This window comes from Strigops habroptila, chromosome 1, assembly GCF_004027225.2.
Source record: "Strigops habroptila isolate Jane chromosome 1, bStrHab1.2.pri, whole genome shotgun sequence".
NCBI lineage: Eukaryota > Metazoa > Chordata > Aves > Psittaciformes > Psittacidae > Strigops > Strigops habroptila.
In genome coordinates, this window is record NC_044277.2 from 68,977,491 (window position 1) to 69,000,082 (window position 22,592).

Genomic DNA, 22,592 nt, shown 5'->3' on the forward strand with positions numbered 1-22,592 from the left:
TACTTTCAAAGACATGAAAACAAAAAAATTTAGTACTGATGTTTCATGATCTGAACATATTAGTTAACTATCTAGCATTACCTTGTCAGGGACTTTGTGCACTACTTGCTCTTAGAAATGGCATTGGTGGATGTGCCCAGGTAGGAGTCTAAAGAAAGCAGGTGGGCACCATTTCAAAAATTCTGCACTTCTGCGATAGTAGAGAATTTCTGTCAGCAAGTGCAAAGGTTGATGGCTTAGTTTAGCTGTGCTTGTGGAGTCTCTGAATTGTAAGTGCTGATTTGGAAGGATTTAAACTTCTTCACTCCTGGCTTTCCATGTCTTGTCCACCACATAACTCTTCTTACCAGATGCTAAGGGTGGGAATTAAGAAAAGGAACTAATTATTATTGTGTTTGTTTTAATAATTAGTTTCTGGGTTTGGGGTATGTTGGGTTTGGGAATATTTTTTTGGGGGGGAGGCAGGAGAATTGTGTATTTTTTGTTGTGGTTTTTGTTTGGTAGTGGGGTTTTTTTGTTTGTTTGTTGGTTTTTTTTTGGTTTTTTTTTTGAATGGAGTGTTCTAAAGATTTGTTCTGCAACACTTTCTAAAATGTCTTTTTGTTTGTTTGAATTACTGTTCATCTAAACTGCAAACGACAGAATTAGACTTCGATGAGTTGTATGTACAGTGCTTACATTTGATTAACAGAACACTTCAGAAGCACAGCATTTGACAGATGGATATTTCTGCTCAGTTGCTGTCCTGAATTCAGTTATTAGAAGAAATGCTTTAAAATGTTTATTACTTGATGCTGATATTTGTAGGTTATTTTATGTCAAAGCATACAGCTACTTTACAGCATCAGCGAAGTGTAAAGTTGAATTAAAAGAATTTTTTGACCTTGTCAAAAATAAATAGGTGAAAAAACTCCAACAAACCAAAGCTTGTCATCTTTCCAATCACTGTTTGCATAATGCAATCCTGGTCTGTTTAAAAATCATATTACCAGTGTCAGGAAATAAACACATTTTAAGTAGAGGAAGATTAAAAATTAAAAAAAAAAAAGTGTGTTAAAAGTTGAATTATGCACTTGCCCTCATAAATGTGTGTTGTTGTTGAAATATGTTTGCCAGCACTATATTTTTGTGTCTAGTCTTATCACTTTGATGACAAATGATATCTACCATTGGTATAATCCCATAAATACTTTAAGGAAATAATAGCTTTTAACAGTGATGGTAGGCTATCCGAGATTTTGAATAAGGCATTTGGAAACTAATTAAACATAAATAAGTAACTGGCAACACTTATTTCAATGGTTGCAGAAAAGTGTTTTGTCAGTTTTTTAGTCTTTGTTATGAATGTATCCCCCTTCCCCAGGGTTTTGAAGTATAAAAGGTCCATATTGGAGTAAAAACAATTGTTAACAGATTTCACCATCTCCAGTAAATCCCATCAATGTGTCTTAAGGGAGGATTTTCTGCTATTTTGCAATTTTAATAATAAATTATATTTACTAGTGGTTATTAAAAAAAAAAAAAAAAAAAAAAAGAAAAACCAGAAAAGAAAAAACCCCAACTTACTAGTTATTTTGGTAAAGGATAAGAGGAAATTTTCCTAGTGATATTTAATATCTGTACCAATTATGGAGACGTGGGCGTGTTGTGCTTCTAATTCATTAACTAGGTAAGAAGTGCTAAATAACCACTATTTCTAACTTACAACTTACTTTGTCTCTGTAAGACTCCTCGAATAGCTGTGAAATGTTTCATACAGATACATAGCATCACATTTAAAATCACAAACTACAGAAATAAAGCTTGTCCTATTCTTTCAATTAAAAATTGTTATATGAATAATTCAAACACTTAATAAACTTCAGACTTTATTATTTATGATGTATACTTTCAGTTTTCTCTCATTGAACTGAACCTTGGCTTTCGTTTTTGTGTTCATTTGGTTTCAGGACACAGAGGCTACGCTCTGTCCTATCACCAAGGTCATTAGCGAGATCTTAAACAGCAATGGACTCATTATTGTATGCTGAGACATGCAGCTGGTGGCTGGCCTCTATCTGAATCTGGTCCAAGTGACCACAATGCTTTGATCCTAACTGTTTCAGTCAATCTTACTGTCCACTTACCTAGCCTATGCTTCTTCAGTTAGTCCACGAGGACCTTATGGGACGCAGTGCCAAAAGCCCTATTAAAGCTTTCCTTTCCCCCTGGAAAATGTCAAGAGGGATATTTTAGTGTATGCACAATTTAAACTGTGTCATGACAGTATAAACTCATTGGAAATTGATAGGACCTGTTCTTGAGCCAAGCATCTAAATTTTATCTATCCTGACCCACATCATGAATAATATTGCTCAAGGTTTTGCTTCTTTTGAGTGCTGTGTTGCTCTGAATAGTTCCTTTGAAATTAACATAAAGCTTTTTAAAATGGTACAATTCTGACCCTTGGGAACAGGGAATGTTAATTTCTACTGGTGAAACCAACCATACTGAATACATCAATTGCCTCAGGACTCCAGTGATTTAACCTGTTTGTCCAATCATCGCTTCAACACCTCTGTGCAACTGAAGGTGCTTTTTGATGTTTACCTCACACTCTTGTGATACACCATGGTTACAGCATGCATAGCTTGCTCTACCAAAAAAAATGGGTTTGCACAGAATAAAATCCTTTTTGTATAAAGATGTTTCACTGTACATTTCAGAATGTTCTTGTGTTTTAGAGATGATGGGTATGACAGTCAAGAGACCCTTGTTTTTTTCATGTGTGCCTCAAAACAACTCAAAAGACAGAAGGAGCTGAGGGAGGCTGAGCGCCTGTTAGTCGTGAGCAGCGTGATGTCGCTTGGGCAGACTGCAGTGGGGTCAGAGCAAGGATCCTGCTCCACCAAGGTGGGGGATGGTTTCCTGTGTTGTCTGCCCTGAGGCCGAGAAGACTCCCCCGGCAACAACCTGCCCGGAGACAGTGGCACAGACACTGCGGCGCCTGTCGGGGCACGGATTGAGCTGGGTCTGGGGGTTTATGTGATACCCCCGAGAATAAGTCTCACCTGTGGGAGGGATCCAAGAGAGCCTGACCCTGTCAAAAGGCAGCTGTCCTGCAGCAGCGTGGTGCATTCCTTCACCCTGGACCCCAGCGGAATAGGACTACAAGGACTACAACTGAAAGGACTACGATTAAGTGGATTACAACTAAAAGGATTTCAACTTGCTGACCTAGAAGACGTTGCTGGATCCACGGGGTAGTGATTCTATTTCTCCGTTTTCTCTCCTTCCTTTCTCCTTTTCTACTTCTACCTCCGGTCTTTTATAAGAATAAGAACTTGCCCAGACTTTTGTTCCTCCTCACACGGTTTTAGGGAAGTTTACAATGAAATTAATTTTTGTTTTGGTTTTCAACCTCTGGAGGGCCCGCGGTTTCCCCCGCGAACCGCGCAGGCTGGTAAAATACCAGTTCCCCCCCGGCAACCCACGGACAGGACGGGATGGTGGGAAAAGAGAAGTTAAATTAATCAAGTTGCTAGCACTGTTAACTTCCTAAAGAAACACGCACCACTGAGTGGATTTTCACATTACACTCCCAGAAGGGACTTTACATCTTGTAAATGCTTCAATTTCACAGATATGAGAAAGATAACTCTTTGCAGAACAAAACTGTTGCTCAGGTGTTTTAGAAGTTAGCGTGATCTCTTTATTTTGCACATAAAATGAAAGACTAAGGAATACTTGCCGTTCCCAGATGCAGCTGCTTCTCTGACCTGGCTTTGGGCCAGAGAACATATTTGCATAGCAGTCTTTAAAACTGTGGTTTTCTTGTGGTTTTTTTTTTTTTTTTTTTTTTTTTTTTTTTTTGCCTTGCAAGGTTAGAATTCAGTCCACCTCTTCTTTTTTTGAAGTGCATCCAAATCTCTTTCCTAAAAGAAAAAGCGAAAAATACTAATTAGGCTCACAGGTATTATCTCATAGTGTAAATTGGGTTTTGTTTTTTGTTTGGCTGGTTTTGTGGGGTTTTTTTATGTTGTTGTTGTTTTGAATGTTGATACGTTGATACGCTTGTACATTGAGTGCTCCACTTGACTGCTCTTCAGCAGAGGCTGGCAGTTCTTCTGACAGCATCTTTTCCCTCTTGGCCTCTCTCTGAGGCAAATCCACACCAAAATCATCCATCACAAAATAGAGAATCTAACAAGTGAGTAGAATGACTGCAGGGTTTCAGGCTCGATGAAGGTCAGATAGTACCCCAGAGTAGGACAACAGTCATAAGATCCAGTATAGCAGATCATGGAACAGAGCTGAGACTTGTCCCAAAAGTCTTTATTACTTTTTCTACCTAAAATGGCTGTTAGGGATATATCATGTGCAGTCCTAACTTGAATAAAGCTAGAATGCGAGAGATGACACATTTAAAGTAAAAATAGGAGTTGTGGGGGGTGTGTGTGTGGGTGAATGTGCTTTAGAAATAGTCTAGAATCTCTAGGGCATTTTTATTCTTTGTAAACGAATGAAGAAGCAAAAAGCAAATCGTTTAAAATCATTTTCGGGTCACCTTTAACAGTAACAGTAATATCATTACAATATATGAGCTGAAACATGAGCGAAAGATCTGTTCATTTCAAAAGCTGAAATAGAGCAATTAGCTGGAAAGGATGTGTCATGCCTTACAATAAAAGTTAAACTGCAGTAAAATACTTCCTTGCAAAAAGGCTCACCATGTGCCAAAGCCCAAGTCATCAAACCACACTATGTCCAATCTGCAACAGAGTAGTTCCCCCACCTGCCTGACTTTAAGAGTGTGAGGGACAATGAAAGGCCCTATTCTCTACTGTGCTATGACAGCTTGATCCTCTTAGAAGTCATTGATTTTTCTGGAGTTGCTCTGTAAAACTGGACTAATGGAGTATGAGGATTTATAACTTTAAATAAATCTCTGGTCGCCTAATGATTCAGATAAGCTCTTGATCATACTGCCCATCTTTGGTTGACGGTCATGCCAGTAGCTCTACAAAATCACCGATGAGAACAGTTGAGGGACTTTGTCCACTCCTAGCACAGTCACAATTTTCAACTTCCCTGTATTGTAATTCATTCCATACTTGCCTCCAACAGCCCATCTCTTTCTTTTCCTGGTGAGGTCTCTCAGAAATCACCTCAGATCGTCTCTTACCTAACCAGAGACATGTGGAGATTTATGCATGGTCTACTTTGCTTTATGTTCTCTATATGTTCCTGAAATTCTATCTTGTAATTTAACTCCTATTCAACCTCCTAAAAAGAGTACTGTGTTGAATATATTACAGATATTGCTTTGCCAGGACAGGAGCCATCACGCAACTCTTTCGTCAATTCCTAGTTTTTGAACTGTTGCCACCTGAACTGATCTCCAACTTGAATTCTTATCTGCAGTAGCATTAATGGACATGCAAGTACTGGCTGGGGAAGGCAAGGAGATAGCTATACAACTCTATTTTTATTTATTTACTTTAGTAACATGCTCGACAATTAAAAACAAACAAAAAGAAAATAAAAGAAAAAAAAGCCCAAAGAAATACCCAACCCAATCAATCCAAATTTCTGTGAAGTTCACATTCTTGTTCTATTATTACTAGAATTTGCACTTAGTCAACAAATGCATTAAGGTAATTTTTAGTAGAAACTGCAGAATATGGGTATGTATTTGAAAATCAAAAGGATGTAGTAGGAAGTTTCATTTTGTAGTGGCTATCAGCCACTATTTCTTACTTTTCAAAGGATGATTTCACAGTACTAATATTGAAAAAAGCAAATTGCAAGGTGCTCTTTGTGTTGTGTATTAAAAAAAACCAATGGTTTGATACAGCCACTGAAACTTGATTTCAGAATGAGAGGTTTGGGCATTTATGAAACTGCATCACTTGTTACGGTGAATATCATGAACAAGTCTGAGCCTGGAGATTAATTATGGGGGAAAACCCAACATGTACCTGTTCTTTTAGGGGCCAATAAGGCATGAAGATAAAAACCAAGATGGGTTATTCTGCAAGTTCTTAGAACAAAAAAGTCTCAAGCATCTGGATACTAGTAATAGCAGCGTATGGGAAAATATGGACCTTTTGTTTTGTGGAAAATGAAAAATGAAATTTTATGCTTCATTCACTGTTCATGTGATGTGCTCCTTTAGAGTAAAAATTAAAGACAATCTTGTAAGTGCCCATGCAAGGAAGGTGGGATTTCTCCTTGTGTGGAAGCAATTGTTAAGGGAGAGAAAGAGACTTTCATAGGCTATAGAGGACAGCCCTCTCAGAGAGGTCTGGAAACCTATGGACTGAGAAAATTCTCAGATTCAGAAAAAGTGACTGCTGAGAGTTAGTGAGCCAGTTTTCACACACAAGGAATGTAACCTTTCTAGGCACAAGAGAGGACTGAGTAGCATTTGATGCATTTTGAAGTCACTGATTCATCTGAAATCAAGACAGGCAGCAAGGGCCCACCGGCAAGGACACAGTAGGCAAGAACAGGGACAGTTATCCTCCATATAGTTCTGTCTGAACAAGTCACCTGAGATTTCTCACTTTAGAAAGTTTATTCTTATTTCACATTAGCCTTTACACAAAACTTTGTTCTTTTGGAATTTAAAAGCTTTTTGGTTGTCTTTATAGACGTTATTGTAGTGGTTTTTTAAGTAATGTGGGGGAAATTATAGTTAGACCTACTTTAGCTGATTTAATTCCTGTGATGAAGAAGAATTATTAATTCTCCATATTCTGTGTGGGCATATCAAGTCTACAAAAACTGTGTGTGGTTACAGTGTATACTGAGTACATTTCTGTGCTCTCTTCCCCCAGTTTAAAAAAAAAAAAAGAGTAAAATTATCTCCTCTGAGCTATCTTCAGAGATCAGGATTTGATGAGATTTGGTGCGACCTAAACAGTTAGACATGTGATTTCCACTTTAAAACCAGTCCAGCTGTAAAGTTAGAGAGCATCCAGGAGGTTCCTCTGTTTCTGAAATACTAGAAAATATTACTAACTGTATCTGTTGCTCTATTATGAGAACTCAATGGTAATAATACTTTAAAAATAACTAATTTAGGATTTAGACAGTAATGAAGAATGAGTGAGGGCAGTTGATACAACCAGAAGTCTTACATTAGAGGAGTTTACCTGCTCTTGTTGGTGACAGGGCTGCCAACAGTGACTGTAAGCACAAAGGCAGCAGGGCAAGTACATGCATGTTGCCTGTGGCTCAGAAGGACTTTGAAAATGCACCAATTCTTACTTCATAAGAAGGTTAGACCACAAATCCCTTTTAGAGAGGGTGTTGTCACAGTATTATCTGCAAGGTGAGTGTCCTTCTCAGAGCATTGTAGTACAGGTAGAAGGAATGAAATCTCTGAATCTTATTTTAGTGTCTTGCAAACAATCCATTTACTAGGGTTGGAAACTTTATTTCCCATCTGAATATTGTAGGAGACCTATAATGAAAGAAATGCAATTCATCATACCTCCATATTTCATGGGCAGCATTTAACAGTGATTTCACTCACTTCATTATGAGGTAATTTTCTCCATTCTCAATGTCTTAATACCAGACAGCTTATTCTATAGTTTACCTGCCTCCTGTGATTCCCATATGACACATTAATGTAGCATTTTATGATGGAATGGGAAACGACACTCTTTAACTATTTAGCATTTGTATGATTTTCTTGTGTTAGAAGATAATACATGGTTAAGTTCATGCAAGTAATTTTGAGAAATCCAAATTTGAGATTTTATTTCCATTCTTACTCCAGACAAGCTCATGGCTTGCTGAAGGAGACTGGTGAAGAGCAAGCAGATTCTTTTTAGTCACCTGGGCAAATTATCAATCTATTTTCTACTACCCACATCTGGGCAGTATCAAGCCATTTCCTCCTGAGAACGATGGTCCTGCAGCTCAGATAGTCTCGTGTGGAAGGCACAATGCTCTTTCAGCTTGTAGTTGTTTCATAGCAGCTGGCATTGAAGTTCTGGGATTAGAAATGGTGAGAATAAAAAAACTTTCTGGAACAGTTTCTTAAAAAAATGAGAGAAAAAATGAGATCAAAAAACACCAAAAATTGGATGGACAATTTCATTCAGCTTTAGCCTTTGGAGGCAGCATTGCCCAAATTCAGCAGCATTGAGGTTTAAAGCCATAGAAGAGGGAGTGTTCTGTCTGAAAACGATTTCCTCCTTCATTCAGCTGTTTCATTTGGAAGGAAATTCAACAAGATCTGGTTTTGCTGCTCTTACTTTAGCTGGTGAAAATTTAGCTGTGTGATTAAGCATAATCATCTGCAAAGAGAGACAAAAGCCATTCTGAATGGTCAGAGTTGGACATTATGGAATAAACAGGCAGTCCCTGACATGTTTGAAATCAAGTTGCATTTTTTTTCAGGGTGCTTATACATGCAGCTAACAGTTTAATGTAAGATGTTCACATTGGAGAACTGTGAAGCCACTTTTTGAATCAAAGGATGCTTTCATTTTCTGTCTTGAGAGTATTTTGTTGGCTGTTTTTCCCTGTGATTTTGAGAGTGTTTCTGTCCTGTAATTACTGGATCTAGCCACAGGATATTTCAAGATAAGCAAATAAATCCTGATCTCTGCAAGCACCAGAGGATTTTTTGAAACCAGTTCAAATTTGGCAGTTCTTCAGCTCCAATGCCAATTTAGTCAATTCAGTAGATTAAGGAAGATTAGTATCTTCTGACTGTTTCACTAATAATTGAGCCAATTCAATTACTCCTGCAGACTTTTTAATTTCCTCTTGTTTAGTAATAGGAAGTTAAATCTACTACACAATCATTCTCAGGAGACACATAGGAAGGTACACTAGGCAGTTGCATTTTCTGGATTTACTTTTTGATACATAGTTATTTTTACCACAGGTGTGTTTATGTATTTCCTTGTGCAAACATCAGAAAGGAACCATGTTTCTGAGCACTTGAATAAATAGTCATGATATAAGTTAAACTTGGAATCACTAGTGAGTGTATTCAAGAGTGAATTCCTTAAGAATAGAGCAGCTACATCAGCAGCTATTTTTAACTTTGATATTAGATGAGAATCTGACCTCATGGGAATCTAGATAGTGACAGCAAAAATCGTAAAAGATGATCTGAGTGCCCTCATGAAGTGAGGTGTACTGAATGTTGTGGTAATTCCTCATGCGGACAGCTTACTGAATTAAACCTGTGTTCTTTAGTTCCACAAGTGCTGAAATGTGATTTATAGAGCAAAGTTTTATTATGCTTGTTAGAATAGAAAGTAAGGAAGAAAATACAAGATTTCATTCTCAGTTTGGCCATTTATTTACCACTGATGTGTTGACAGTGGGCCAAGCTCTTGATGGTTCCTAGTGGTTAGTTGCTGTATATATAAATCTCAATTATGGTCATTTGTGTGAATGCTTTGTCAGGTCCTTAAGAAATCTACAGAAAAGTATGCATGATAGCATCAGTAGTTCATAAACACAATCACAAAGAAAACCTCACCTTAATTACTGAAAACACAGACCTCTTTACTTTGGTAATTTCCATGTAGGAAATTTGACCTGTAAATGCACCTCCCCAGACACCTGGGCCATCTATTAAACAAATGTGACCAGATCCGCACTTTATTCTGGGTCCTTGCTCTGTTAGCTGCTATTCCTGCCAGCTGAGGGAGGGTGTGAGTTGGGGCAATCCAAGGAGATCTAGTGCCAACTGGTAAGCTTTAGGAACAGAGGCTATGCTAAGAGTTTGAGGGTTGGAAAGCACAATTTTGTCTATCTTCCATAAGTTGTATCAGAACTAGGCTAGAAAGGTCAAGATTCCAGCTGAGAAAATGCAGTCAACTCCTTCATAATAGCTGTCTGCAATGAAGAGACTCTAGAAAGAAAGAATGGTTTGAGCGTGCTGATCTGCTACTCCTCTTAATTTGTTGGGTTTTTCTTGTTTTATATGTTTGTAAACTGGCTGAGGGCAATGAAGGTAACTTTGGTAGAGGCACTGTGCAACAAAGCTGTCATTATAAGTAATGATAAGCATGTATCACTGAAGTCTTGTGATACACTTCAGATTTCCAACTGCAACAGTAACTAATTATTAAAAGGTCAGCTTTCCTTTTTGCTTTATTTTGCAACTACCTAGAAAAGCCAGATACATCACAGGTATTTATCTGCAAGTTCCATTATTACACTGACTGTTGACCTCAGTGTGAGTGAATGATATACCTCAAAATAACAGAATTTCCAGTGTTTTCTTTCTGGCTGCATTGCAGAAACTGCATATATTTCAAGCACTATTTGCTAGAGACAAGCACCTTTCCTTGGTTGCTCAGCCAAATAAGTGATTTTATCTGTGTATTATTGCATGTAGTCTCAACAAGGTGAGTGCTATCTATCACTTGTTTTCTTCTTTGCCTTAAAAAAAGAAAAAATTCATTACATAGCCTAATTCTGGCTAAATAAACGTATCTATTTTTTAATACATAGATTATACTAGCAGCTAGAGGCTCTAAACTGTAATTAAGTCTGCGTATTAGCCAACATTCTATTCCCCAAAACTCACATGGGCAGCCTGTTACCTTCCTCTCCCTCCGAAACACGAGAAAATCAGCACTTAACAGTTCTCATCTCCATGCAGCATTTCATGCTCCTAGCTGTCAAACTCAGCTGTTCCTGTTCTGTTGTCAGTGTCACTCTGAATATTCCTGTGTCAAGTTTCAGGACAGGGAGCCTAGTGGCTCCCTTCTTTTCTCATTACTGTCTTAGCTGAGCAGTCTACAGGCAGTTTCCAGAGTTATCTATCGGAATCTGTCATCTGATAATGCTGGCTGATATCTGACTGTGATACCACAGTTTCTGTCCCTAGGTAGTGAAAAAGTGTAAGCTTTTGCGAAATGCTGGTTGGAGCGCTAAAAGGAATTCAGCACAACAATAGAGTTAATTCATCATTATCTATCTTCATTTGTTCACCCACTTGGCTGAATAGTGCGGTATTAGATGTGTTCTCTCTTAATTCTAGCAATTATGTTCTTCCCATTACCTTCCTCCATTATGAGCTATTGAAGGTGTTAAGTACAGATATGAGAAAATATTTCTTGAAAGCTTTTTTTTGAAGGTAAAAAATTCTGAAAAGTGCGAAAAAAGTTTTATGGGTCGCTTTGATCACTAGTCTACTAACATCTGCATTGGCAAGCTGCTATTTTGAACATCTGAGTACTCTGTGTACATGCTGAATCTCCTTGCTGAGCTTTCTGTAGTGCTCTTTGAACAAATGATGAGATGTATGAGAGCAATCACCTACCTAAGGAATCATGGTGCTTTATAATATAACATCTCTAAGAAATACAAAGTAAAAAAACTATTTTAGGGGGAAGGGGAGAGAGAAATTTTTAAAGCTTATATTTCTAAGAATAAGTGTTTGGGGGTTTTTTCCCCATAGAAAAAGTTAATAGTGACAGGGAAACCTCAAAAGGGTCAGATATACTTAATGTGAAAACTCATGCAGTGCTCTTAAGCAAGTTACTCACATCTGAGAAACCTCATAAATTGCAAATAGAGTTTAGTGGCTAAAATTTTCTGTTAACGCATAAAATAATCTTTTGTTTTGAGCAGAGAAAAAGTAAAACAAGGGTATACGGAGATGCATTTCAAAGCCACATCTCCTGTCATTTTAACTAAAAGTGAAGATCCAGATATAAACGTTCTTATCACAGCGGCATTCATGGTAATCAGGAGTACTTTCCTTGTAGATGAAAGATGACACAGAAATAAAACGCAGTAAAAGTGTCCTCAGAATTAGGGCCAAGAACTGGCATTTATCTCTTAAACTGATAAGACTGAATATTTGTCAAAAGAAGTACATCTGTTTTTAAATGAAAGGAGATACTGGAGAGTATTGTACAAGTCTGTGGGAGACTGTCGGCTAACTGGCTCAAAGAAGTTAAGCCAAAGCGTGAAGACTTTTTCCCTCACCTCTATGGGTCAGTGCTCATTGCCTGTTGTTAATATTTTGGGGTGCTCTGTAGCTATTCTGTGTATCTCTAAAACTGAGAGTTGCAATGTTCCAATGTTCAGCTTTGAAATACTTAAACTGTGAGAGAAGACTGCTAAAATGTGTAGAAATCAGAACCTGTATCGCAAAATCAGCAAACGAGTTCTAGTGAGACTGTTTCTGTAGTTAAATAAGAAAGGTCAGAAGTAACTTGTGAACTGTTATTCCAGAACATTTTTTTTTTTCCCCTTTTACATATATAGAAGCTTGCTGTTTAGTAAATCCTGGACAGGTTTTCTATTTAGCTTTTTTACCTAAGAACAAAACTCAACTTTATTCGCTTTAAAAGCCTAGCAAAATCTTCCTACTTTCTTAGAAATCCAGTTACTTAGCAACAAGGAGTACTTGCATACACAATGCATTTGGACTGTGTTTTAACAAAAGAATTTATTTCAATTAGAAATTTTTCAAAACCATGTCAATTTTCATTTGCAGGGGATAAACTTGAATTTACATCTTGCATTCCAAATCTTCTGTTTCAGATTTTAAAATGCTTTGACTTATCCATCTATAATTTCTTCATGTTCTTCGTTAAATACAAATTTATTGTCTCTGTGTTAGTATCTAATGATAATAAAAATTTTTCCCTTAAATGAATTTTGACCTCACCTTTTGAATAAACCGTGAGAAGGGAATGTTTCTTGAAATATCCTTGGAAATATTATGAGCTACTGAGCAACATCTGGTCCAGTTTCAAAAGACTGTTGCAAAAACATAATCTGTTCTAACCTTACAATTTCTCAGAATTTTGAAGAAAACATTATTAGATTATGTATCATGTTCTTTGCTTGGGATAGCAGGTATAGGTGGCATGTTTTGTAAACCTTTTGGGCTTTTTTTTAATACAAAGTATTCTTAATATGCTGTGTTTATAAGAAACAGTGCGTTAGATTCTGTCAAAATAATCAGGGAAACTTACAAGGAAAGGGGTACATGCTAGCCACTAGATGTATTTTTTTAATACATCTAGTATTTTAATTTCACTGAAAACAGGTAATTTGAGGTGTATCATGTTTAGTAAGAAGGTATGTAGAACAAATAAATGTATTGGCCAGTTTTTTTTGGGTTTTTTTTGTAGTTGTTTTCAGACAACTCTCCATGTTTAAAATGTAGTGATTTTTTATAGCTAGAAAATGCTGTGCTCCAGGAGAGACACAGAGGAGATTCCCGAGTGGATTACCACCTACACTCTGCAGTCAGTGCAGTGTTTTGAGCAACTGACACACTGCAAGCAAGAGAGTGGCAGGAATAAATATCTTTCCTTTTAAGACAATGAAATTTTTATCAGAACTGTTGATGTTTGGGTTGGTTTTTTTTGTTTGTTTGTTTGTTTGTTTTTAAGCATTTACTGTCCAACAAATAATAACTGGAAAGAACACACCATTCATAGCAGAAAAGATACTGTTGGCTTGCTTAGCAATGGAGAAGAAATTCACTAATAGGGAAAGAAAAAAAATTATAAATACATATTACAAGAGAAGAACTATTTCTTCTATCCGCAGTTCCCCTGGTCAAAACCAAAACAAAAATCAGAAATCTAGAGGGGGGAGAGGAGAAGGCCACATTCAGTCATTACTATGTTTGGCATATGTAAATGCCAGAACTTAGTATGAATTTTTGAGCTTGAAAAAAGGGATTCACATTGGTGTTCCCATTAGAAACCAAAATTAGGAAGAGAAAGACAGACAGAAACATGTGTGAATCAAAGGCTGAGCCCATTGTAGCAAACCATCAACATTTGCTTTGGACAACAAGCCAGATCAGTAATCATGAAAACTAGGACCCAAGGAAACATTTTAGAAACATCCTCCTATCTAATGTGAAGTGATTTTTCTCATGATTGTTCAAGTGGTGTTCACGATACAACACTTAGTCTGAAGTATTAGAGTCAGATCTTGTGTAAATGTTGCGTAAAAGTGTGTAAATCTTGCTTCTCATGTCTACAATGGAACGATCTGTACTTCTCTTATCTCAGTAGAGATATAAATACTATTCTGGGTCTTTTGCATTGCATGTAATAGCTGGTCTACTATTCTATGGCTCTTTTAAAAAATATATTTCTGAATACTTAAAAATCAAACCCTAAGTGAGACCGTGAAATATTATAAATACTTACGGTAGTTTAGTCTTAAAGCACACATCAAAGCTGGCCACTCAAAATGACAGTCAGTATTCCAGATGGGTTCTGAAAACTTAACCGTGTTATCAAGACAGTGAAAAGACTGAGTTTTCAGAGGATGAAAAGAGGAGGAACTATAATTAGACTACTATTAATAATCTTATTCATGCTTACAGGCATCTCATTTTGTTTCACTTCTAAAGTCAAAACCTAATTTGATGACTTGTGTGTGCATATCTTTTTCTTTCTTACCAATATGTATCTCCAATACATTACCCAGAATGTAAGCATAAATCTCTAGAATTTGAGTATTATTAAATTTTTAATTTTCCAGTATGAATTTTGCTGCTTCAGTGGTAGTACATTGCGTGTAGAGTTTCTGAGGGGAACGTTCACCTGTTGTATCCTTGGAGATGGCAAGTTGTAAACTCCTGTGCCACGAAGTCCTAGTTCAGGGCTATGTCTTGATGTCTGTATTATACTGCAGAATAACAAATCTATGAATGACCATGAATGTAGTGCTGGTATCTATACAATAAAGTGGATTTATTGTACACATTTTACACTTCATTGCCACTCTGCCAAATAATCGGTTCCTAAGTAAGGATAATGGATTCCTTGAACAATTAATTTAAATCCCTTTTGCTCTTTTTTAGAAATGCAAATTTTGACTTTCACCACTCATCAGGAAATGTATGTCTTATGTTCCATAGTGAAGCAGATGATTAACTTTAAGACAAGCTTTAATGTCCACAATATCATTATCCTAAATAGGATTTCCTAAATTTGGAAAGGACAGAGAATGCAAAAGAAAAGTAATCAGATTTTAATGGTCTGCAACATGCAACATGTCTTCAAGTCTTGGGATTCTGGAGAAAGAAAGTACTTCCCAGGAGTGCTTTATGCAGAAAACTTCTCATTGCTTATTGTTAAAGAATGAAATGGAGTAACATAAGTATTTTTTTTCTCTCCCTTAATTTTTCTTTCATGATAATTGAATGCGCTTGGCTCTACCTATACAGAAATGGGGAGGAAAACTGAATGCACATTACAAAAAGTGATGCTTAAAACTAGAGTAATGACTCAAATGCTAAATTCCAAAAAGAATGCTGTTGTATATGAAGATTTTATTTGCGTTCATTTAGAATGACCTCAACAATTTATTGGTGCCTTTCTGCTTGTCTGCAATGCATTCTGATACACCCATAATAAAGCCTTAATGTCCTCGTTGGAAATGGCGGTAGGAGTAAAAGTGTCTCTCTCATGTTAAATATATAGCATGTTATAAAAAACTTGAGTTTCACAGAGGTGGTTATAAATTATGAGTTATGAAATGCAGACACTTGATATGAAATGAAGATCAATGGTAGATTCTACAGCAAATAAAGATAAGGATAAGAATAAGCATTTTAGTATCTCTAGGCAAAAAAAGAGCTTAGTTTTGATTTAGATAGGTTACTAAGAAGGGAGAGCAATGATTCAGAAAGCAGATGCATTTGAATAAATACTAATTTAGTACTTGTGGAAAGACTTGATGGTGTTTTCACATCTCCAAGTTGAGTGTACCTTCTAAGTAAAGAGTATTTAGAGTAGGTATTAAAAAACAAAGACTGCAGATGTGGATTCGAGGCATTTACTAAAAAGGACTGGGTGGGGAGGATGTAGGAGGATATGAACTCGTGTGCAGCTGCTGCTTCCTGTCCATTGCTGGTCCCATCCTCTGTTGTTGGGCTCTTTTTTAACCATGATCCAGGTCCTTTAAATCATCATTTCATGCATGCCATGCCTGGGCATGGCCATATGGGCAACTTATTGCAACAAACTAGTTATGAACTTGCATTGCAGTCAGGAGTCTGTTTCACACAAATGACACCTGTCAATTGCCTTTCAGCTTTGCTGTGTTTCTGGAATGCTCTGCCCAGCGTGCTTCCCTCCTTTCTGACCTCCATCTATTCTTTAGGAAGCTTAGGACAAGTTTCTGGCCCAGACAGTGGAGGCTAAATTCAAGAAAGATGCTGTGTAGTTACTATATTTCCCTTTAGATCTCAGCCCTATAGTTTCTCATTTAGCTATGAAAATCAATAACTCTGAAGAGATCTTGCATTCAGGAATTTCAAAAGAATAAGCAAGGTAACTATCAGGGTTAGTGCTGCCAATGCGTAAGATGTTTTACAATACTGATGATCCAGATAACAAGAAGAAAGCTCCAGAAAGCTCCAGAAAGCTAGAGAGCTGATGTTCCAAAATGTCTCTGTCATGCTTTCTGCTTGTTGCTGAAGTATGTTGGCACAACAGGATTGGCATAGAAACAGGACAAGTTTCAACATAATATTATACAGTTTGTCTCTGGCTTTTTTACTTTTCTGAGGGCCTAGTTACTTCAAAACTACCTATTACTGATTTTTGTGTTTTGGTAAATATTTAATGATCTTTGATACCTGATAACTAGATAGCTATGCATAACAGGAAATACAGCAAGTATTTCTCTCAGGCAAGCGAAGCTTGCAAGAAGAGCTTCAAGACATTGTGGAAAGACTAGATAAAACTATAGCTGTTATCCAGTGTGCTTTGGTTACATATGTCTCAAAACCTTAAAACTAAACAGAAACCAGTAACATCAAAATCCACTAAACTTTTAAAACATGTTACGATATGACTTTGTTGTTCACTTTCAGTTGTGATCACTTTCAGTATTCAATTTAATTCTCTTCTAATGCAGTCTGTAAAGGTGCAGAGGTCTGACTGGACAGACATTATTGGGAAAAATAAATTTTAAGAGTATTCAAATCTGTAACATTAGCAGATAAGAATTTTGCTATCACAAACTGTTATATCATGAAGTCAATGTTCAACTTTACCAATCTTCGTTCAACTGTGAAAAAAACCCTTGATAAATGTATTTTAAGTATCTTCTAAATAAAGGATATATCATAAAGGATTTACAGTAGAATTCAGTTCTGCAGAACTAGGTTAGTTAAAGAACGATTAACCACTGAGTATATATATAGTTACAAAAAACAATACAAAACACCCAAAACACACACACACACACACACATAAAAGAACAACCCCACAACTGAATACATCTAACTTCTTAGAGACTTACAAATGTGAAATTTGCAGGTTTTTTTTTTTTTTGTTGTTGTTGCTTCAGAATCCTGGCACATATGGAAGACAAGTAGATCTCCATCTTAGGGAATAACTGAATGCATTTGAGATCCCTGGGATTGGGTAGAGCTAGAACAGTTTTGTTCTGAAGTTCTGTGCACATGAAATGAAAAGGGCAATCACTTTACAGGGCAATCGTTTCACAGAGCTCTAGTAGAGACCACATATAAATACTTAAAAGTAAATTTTGACTTTTTGAGGGCATTCTAACCAGATTTATTAGAATTTTCAGGGTCTGAGTGGTTCTAGGTGGGTAACATAAAAAACCCCAAAACAACAGTGGTTTACTATGAAATTTACAAAAAAAAGAGTGTTGTTCTTTTTATCTACCACAGCCTTGAGGAAGAGCAACAATGTAACTTCATGGAAAAATGAGAAAACACAATTGCAGGAACAAGTTTTAGCTGAGAATGTTGTACTCTAATTGAAACCATCCCTGCTGTACAAAGAAGGATTCAGGGTCTGGCAGACAGTAATGAAAAAAAAAGTTTTCATTATTAAAAGTGTTATATATTTAATCTTCTTTCCCCAAAAGCAGCTGTAAAAGGAGACTGAGAAATGCTAGAAGAAGCCATTTCACTTCTCTGGGGAGCAAAGTATGCATTGGCAGTAATAGCAAGTTCTATGACAAGCAACAAAGAAGGAAAGCATTGCACTTTCCTGAGTTTGGAAAAGCTTAGACATAGACAACACAATTTCAACATTTGGCATCCTGTCTGTTCTTTCTGGTGCAGAAGGAGAGATATTAAATATTTAGATGAGATGTGACTGAAAGTTTGTTAAAAACTGTGGTGTTGCTTAGAATGTTTGGATATTGCTATGTACAAGCATGTGGGGTGGTAGTTTTTGTTTCTTTTGCATACCTTTTGTGTTGGAAGAGTGAGGGCATGTGGGAGTTCGTGTCTGTGTCCAGCAAAGGATAGGGTATGGGTTTTTTATGGAGTTGCACTCTCTCCAGCTTGCGTACTGGCTTCTTCTTTCTTAAAGTAACTGTTTCCATTTCTAACTGTTTGTTTTGCTACCTCATTTCTTTGAAGGGCTTAACTACATTCTGCTGTCTTTCTCTGCTCTGCGTTGTGTTACACCCTAGAGCAGAGGCATCAGAAGAACTGGTATTTTGCCTGTAATTTTAGCTTAGCGTATTATGTAAACCGAACTTTTTTATACAGTTGAAATAAATACCCAGGTCTATGAACTGCAGAGTCTAAGTCTGATTGGAATTCTGCCCATAAACCATAAATTATTCAAAAACTAGTTGTGATGAATGATTTTTAAAATACATGGATGACCAAGTGAGAATGCCAGTGGTTGATTATACACTGTAGACACAATGTTATGGGAATTGTAAACCCCTAAGTGTTCAGATATAAAATAGAAATATCAGACGTTCTGTGAATCTTACTATTTTACTTTCAATTACCTACAGCATATAATAGTCTGCTTGGAGAGCTAGCAAATAGATCTTCTTGGAATGGAAATATTTTCTAGTAATGTTTCCTCAGTGCCCTTTACATGCAACCATTAATCATCTCTCTGAATTGCTCTTTTGAGAGATAAAAGAAATTTTGCAATGAACACCCTGATTTAATCTCTATCCTTGAAATAGCTTTTGTTTGTCTTCTCTGAATGTTGCTTAAAATATGCTGAAAAGCTATGTGATCACTGTATGTCTCATAGGTATGCAGGCTGAATTCTTAGGAGCATTTTCTATCTACAGTTATAGAAGAAGCTATTGGCAAAACTTCTTACATTACAGAAAACCAACCAACCAAAAAAACCTAACCCAAACCCAAAACAAACCCCAAATCTTGCTGTTTGTGAAAGCCTCTCATTCTGTGTGTCATGGATTCTCTTTGGGTTTAATTGACAAATCATTAGAAAGAAGTCTTATTTCTATGGGAAGAGACCTAATAATACTTGTATTGACACTTTTCCAACTAGTGATTTTAAATAGTGAATGGTGTTTTGGCCTCACTGTATGAGGGAAGGGAAATGATAAAAGCCTCTGTTTGATGCATATCAAAGAGAGTAATTCAAAACATCATATTAAAATGAATGTATAAATAATAACAAACTGGAAAAGTACCCTAGTCTGTTTAATGTCAGATCTTCCTTATTAATGTGAGAGCTGCCATTTAGTAAGTTACCAGGCTATGAAGTGTGTACTTTGAATTTGTGAAGTGGGAATCCTAAAGGTATCAAATTTAAGACAATAATAAATCCTCTCAGCCATACATTTTTATAGAACAAATGCACTGTCCTTTCTTAAGCGATGACATCTCATGACATCTCAGTCATTAAAGACTTTCTGGTTTTTAAAGACAGAGTGAGAACATTTCAGTTTTTAAATGAGAGTTAATGTTTGATAGAAAGTATGCTTTTACCCAGTAGTCAAAGCTACTTAGGAATAGAAAATACAAGGGCAGACGGATTAATTTGACACTGCTGTTTCTTAAGAGAAGGGTGATTTTGAATTTCATGCAGTATTTTCAAAAGCCACATTGTCAAACTTCTAACAGGAAAAGATGAAAAGAAACAGTAGTGGAATTTTGAGAACTGCCCAGGTGCCCAGCTGTGGTGGATATGGACATTAAACAGGGAAACAGGCAGAAGCTATAATAAATTTTCAAACTACCATTATCTTTTCAATGATTATTGTGCAGTTTTGGCTGAATAATACTGTAGTAATCTTTAACCAGAATAATGTAAATTGTGGAAAGTTTTCCTTAAAGAGAAGTAAGTGTTTTTTCCAAACTTTTCAGTTTGGTTACAGATGACAATCCCATCCACATCAACAAGATTCCTCTGCTGGCTCCTATAACACATTCTTCATTAAACTGGACCAAATTTAATTTTGTTGCAAATTTGTTGATATCTGAAGATGGAAACTTTTTCTTCTCTGGTTCGTGTCATTTTTTCACTCAAAACAAATTATCTATATTTTTTTACAATTCAGTTGAACATGACAGCACTCTGAAAAAAATTGATTGACCTGACATAAGATTTTCAACTGCAAAAATTTGTGGGCACCTATTACATATGTTTTTCCTATCACAAAAAAACGCATGCATTACAGTTTTTCCCAAAAGTGATCATAAGGAATGTTTCTGATATTGTTTGACATTGTGGGAAATAAAGAGGCCATAAAATTAAGAAATGTTGCATAAACTAAGTCAGCGTAAGAAACAATAAGCCAGTGAGAAAGCTGCCCTTGGTGACTACATTTGTCGCATTTGTTAGGTATTTGTTATTGATTTACTTCAGTTAGTTTATTGAACTGTAGGTTTTAAGAGTCTAGGAGCCCTCTTTCCACCATCTTTTGTGGGCTGAGCACATGATGTGGCTACATTCTTAGTTCTTATTTATGTGTATAGGAAGTGTAAAACCCATTGTAGTCTTTGAAGGTGTGGATTTTTCAGTAAAGTGCTGGCTGTGCAGTCTCTACTTGTATAAATAATTCTGTTTGCACTTTAATTCTTAAAATTTATCACTTTACATTAGAATGTATCGTACTTTTGGGAACGGTGGAGAAAGCTGAGATACTGATAGTTTTTTATTTCCATGCTTTTAAGTTCAAGTATATATTCGTGTTCTTCCAGTAACTCATACTACTTCTAAAAGTTTTTAGGATTGAGATTATTTTTCTAGTATAGCAGTAATTTTTTTAAGCATAAAACCCCTGGTATATGTTCAATATTTAAAATGTTTACATCAACAGTGAACTTCATTGTCGAACTAAAGATTTAACATTCAAGTAGACATTTTCCAGCACAGAGAACTCTTGCAGACACCTGTGTTTAGCGCATTCTAAATTGAGGATAAAATAGTAGATAGCTGACTTGCGAGTTATTCTTGTCCCACTGTTTGTTTTTTTTTCTTCCCTTCTTTTCAGTTGATTTTAAATAGCTTGTGGAAAAAATATTATGGAACTATATATGTTTGAGCTTTAATTGCCACTTACTTTTGACTACTGCAGATGTTATTAGCAATAAAAAAGAATATATAAATAGATTTCATCCAAGTTGCAAGAAGGTATAGGGTTGGTGATAGTTCAGATCAGAGGAGAAACTGGTCTATGTTTCCACTAAAGTAAAAGGAACTACATTGATGCTATTGAAAACAGAGAAAGCCTTAGTTCTCAAAGGCTCCTAAATTCCCAGATTAACTGTAGTGCTTTGTCAGTGGATACCATCTCTCATAAAAGTGGATTGAACCACAGTATTCCTGGAAAAACTATACCAAGCTTGATTCATTCATTACAGGTGAACATCCTTAGGATGGAGGCAGCTGTGACTTTTCAGTTCTCAGAAGGAATAAAAATGTGTCTGACTCGCCTCCCCCTCTATCTTCCCAAGGGTGTACAGTTGCATTAAGAGATTTTTCTGATTCAGTGCAGCATGCCTTCAACTGTTTGGGTTTTTTTTCGTGGTGGGTTTTTTTGGTGGGGGGGGGTGTTGTTTGTTGGTTTTGGGGGTTTGGGGTTTTTTGGGGTTTGTTTGTTTGTTTTCCCCAGCAGAAATCAGACTAAAGCCTGCACCAAGCCTTAAATCTGTCTGTGCACGATTTCCTTTATGCCAGTGCTTTTTCTCTTCATGTGATACTAACCTGTTTAGACTTGGTCTGCAGTAGGACCTCTGCATAACTCTGTGACAGACAGTGGTTGTTGGGTTGTGCTTTTTTGTGTATTCAAGTAGGGATCATTCTGCTGGAAACAATAGAAGAGGGCATGCATACACAAGAGAAGCATACCATCTTACATAGAGAGTGAAAACTTTTCCTGTAGGTCTTCATGAAGCAATATCGCGGCTGACACAAACATTTCATGTTCTCACTTGTTTAGTTAGATCAGATTTCTCTGTGTGGTGCTGTTTGGAAAAAAGTGTTTTTTCTCTTGCATCATACTAAATAACAATGATGGAGTATGTCTTTCTAGGTACCCTATGTCTTATTTACTGAAAGTTGGGTTCCTAGAAAAATGGAAAAGGTGACATGAATTTGCAGTTTAAACTGTAGTGGTATCCATCCCAGTCCAAGTACAAATGTATTCATATTAAGTAAACTTTGCTGATTCTTGGTCACAAACAGTGGCTCTTGCCTGTGCTGAAAATTTTTATTAGAAATGTAAGGAGAAAAGACTTAATGAGATTGCTGGTGCCCCTAGAAACTTGGCCACATATATTACATATGTTTACCTGCATCTTCCAATGAAACACTTCTGCACTCATTTGTAGATGTCAATGCAGATGTTCAGAATGACTGCAGTGG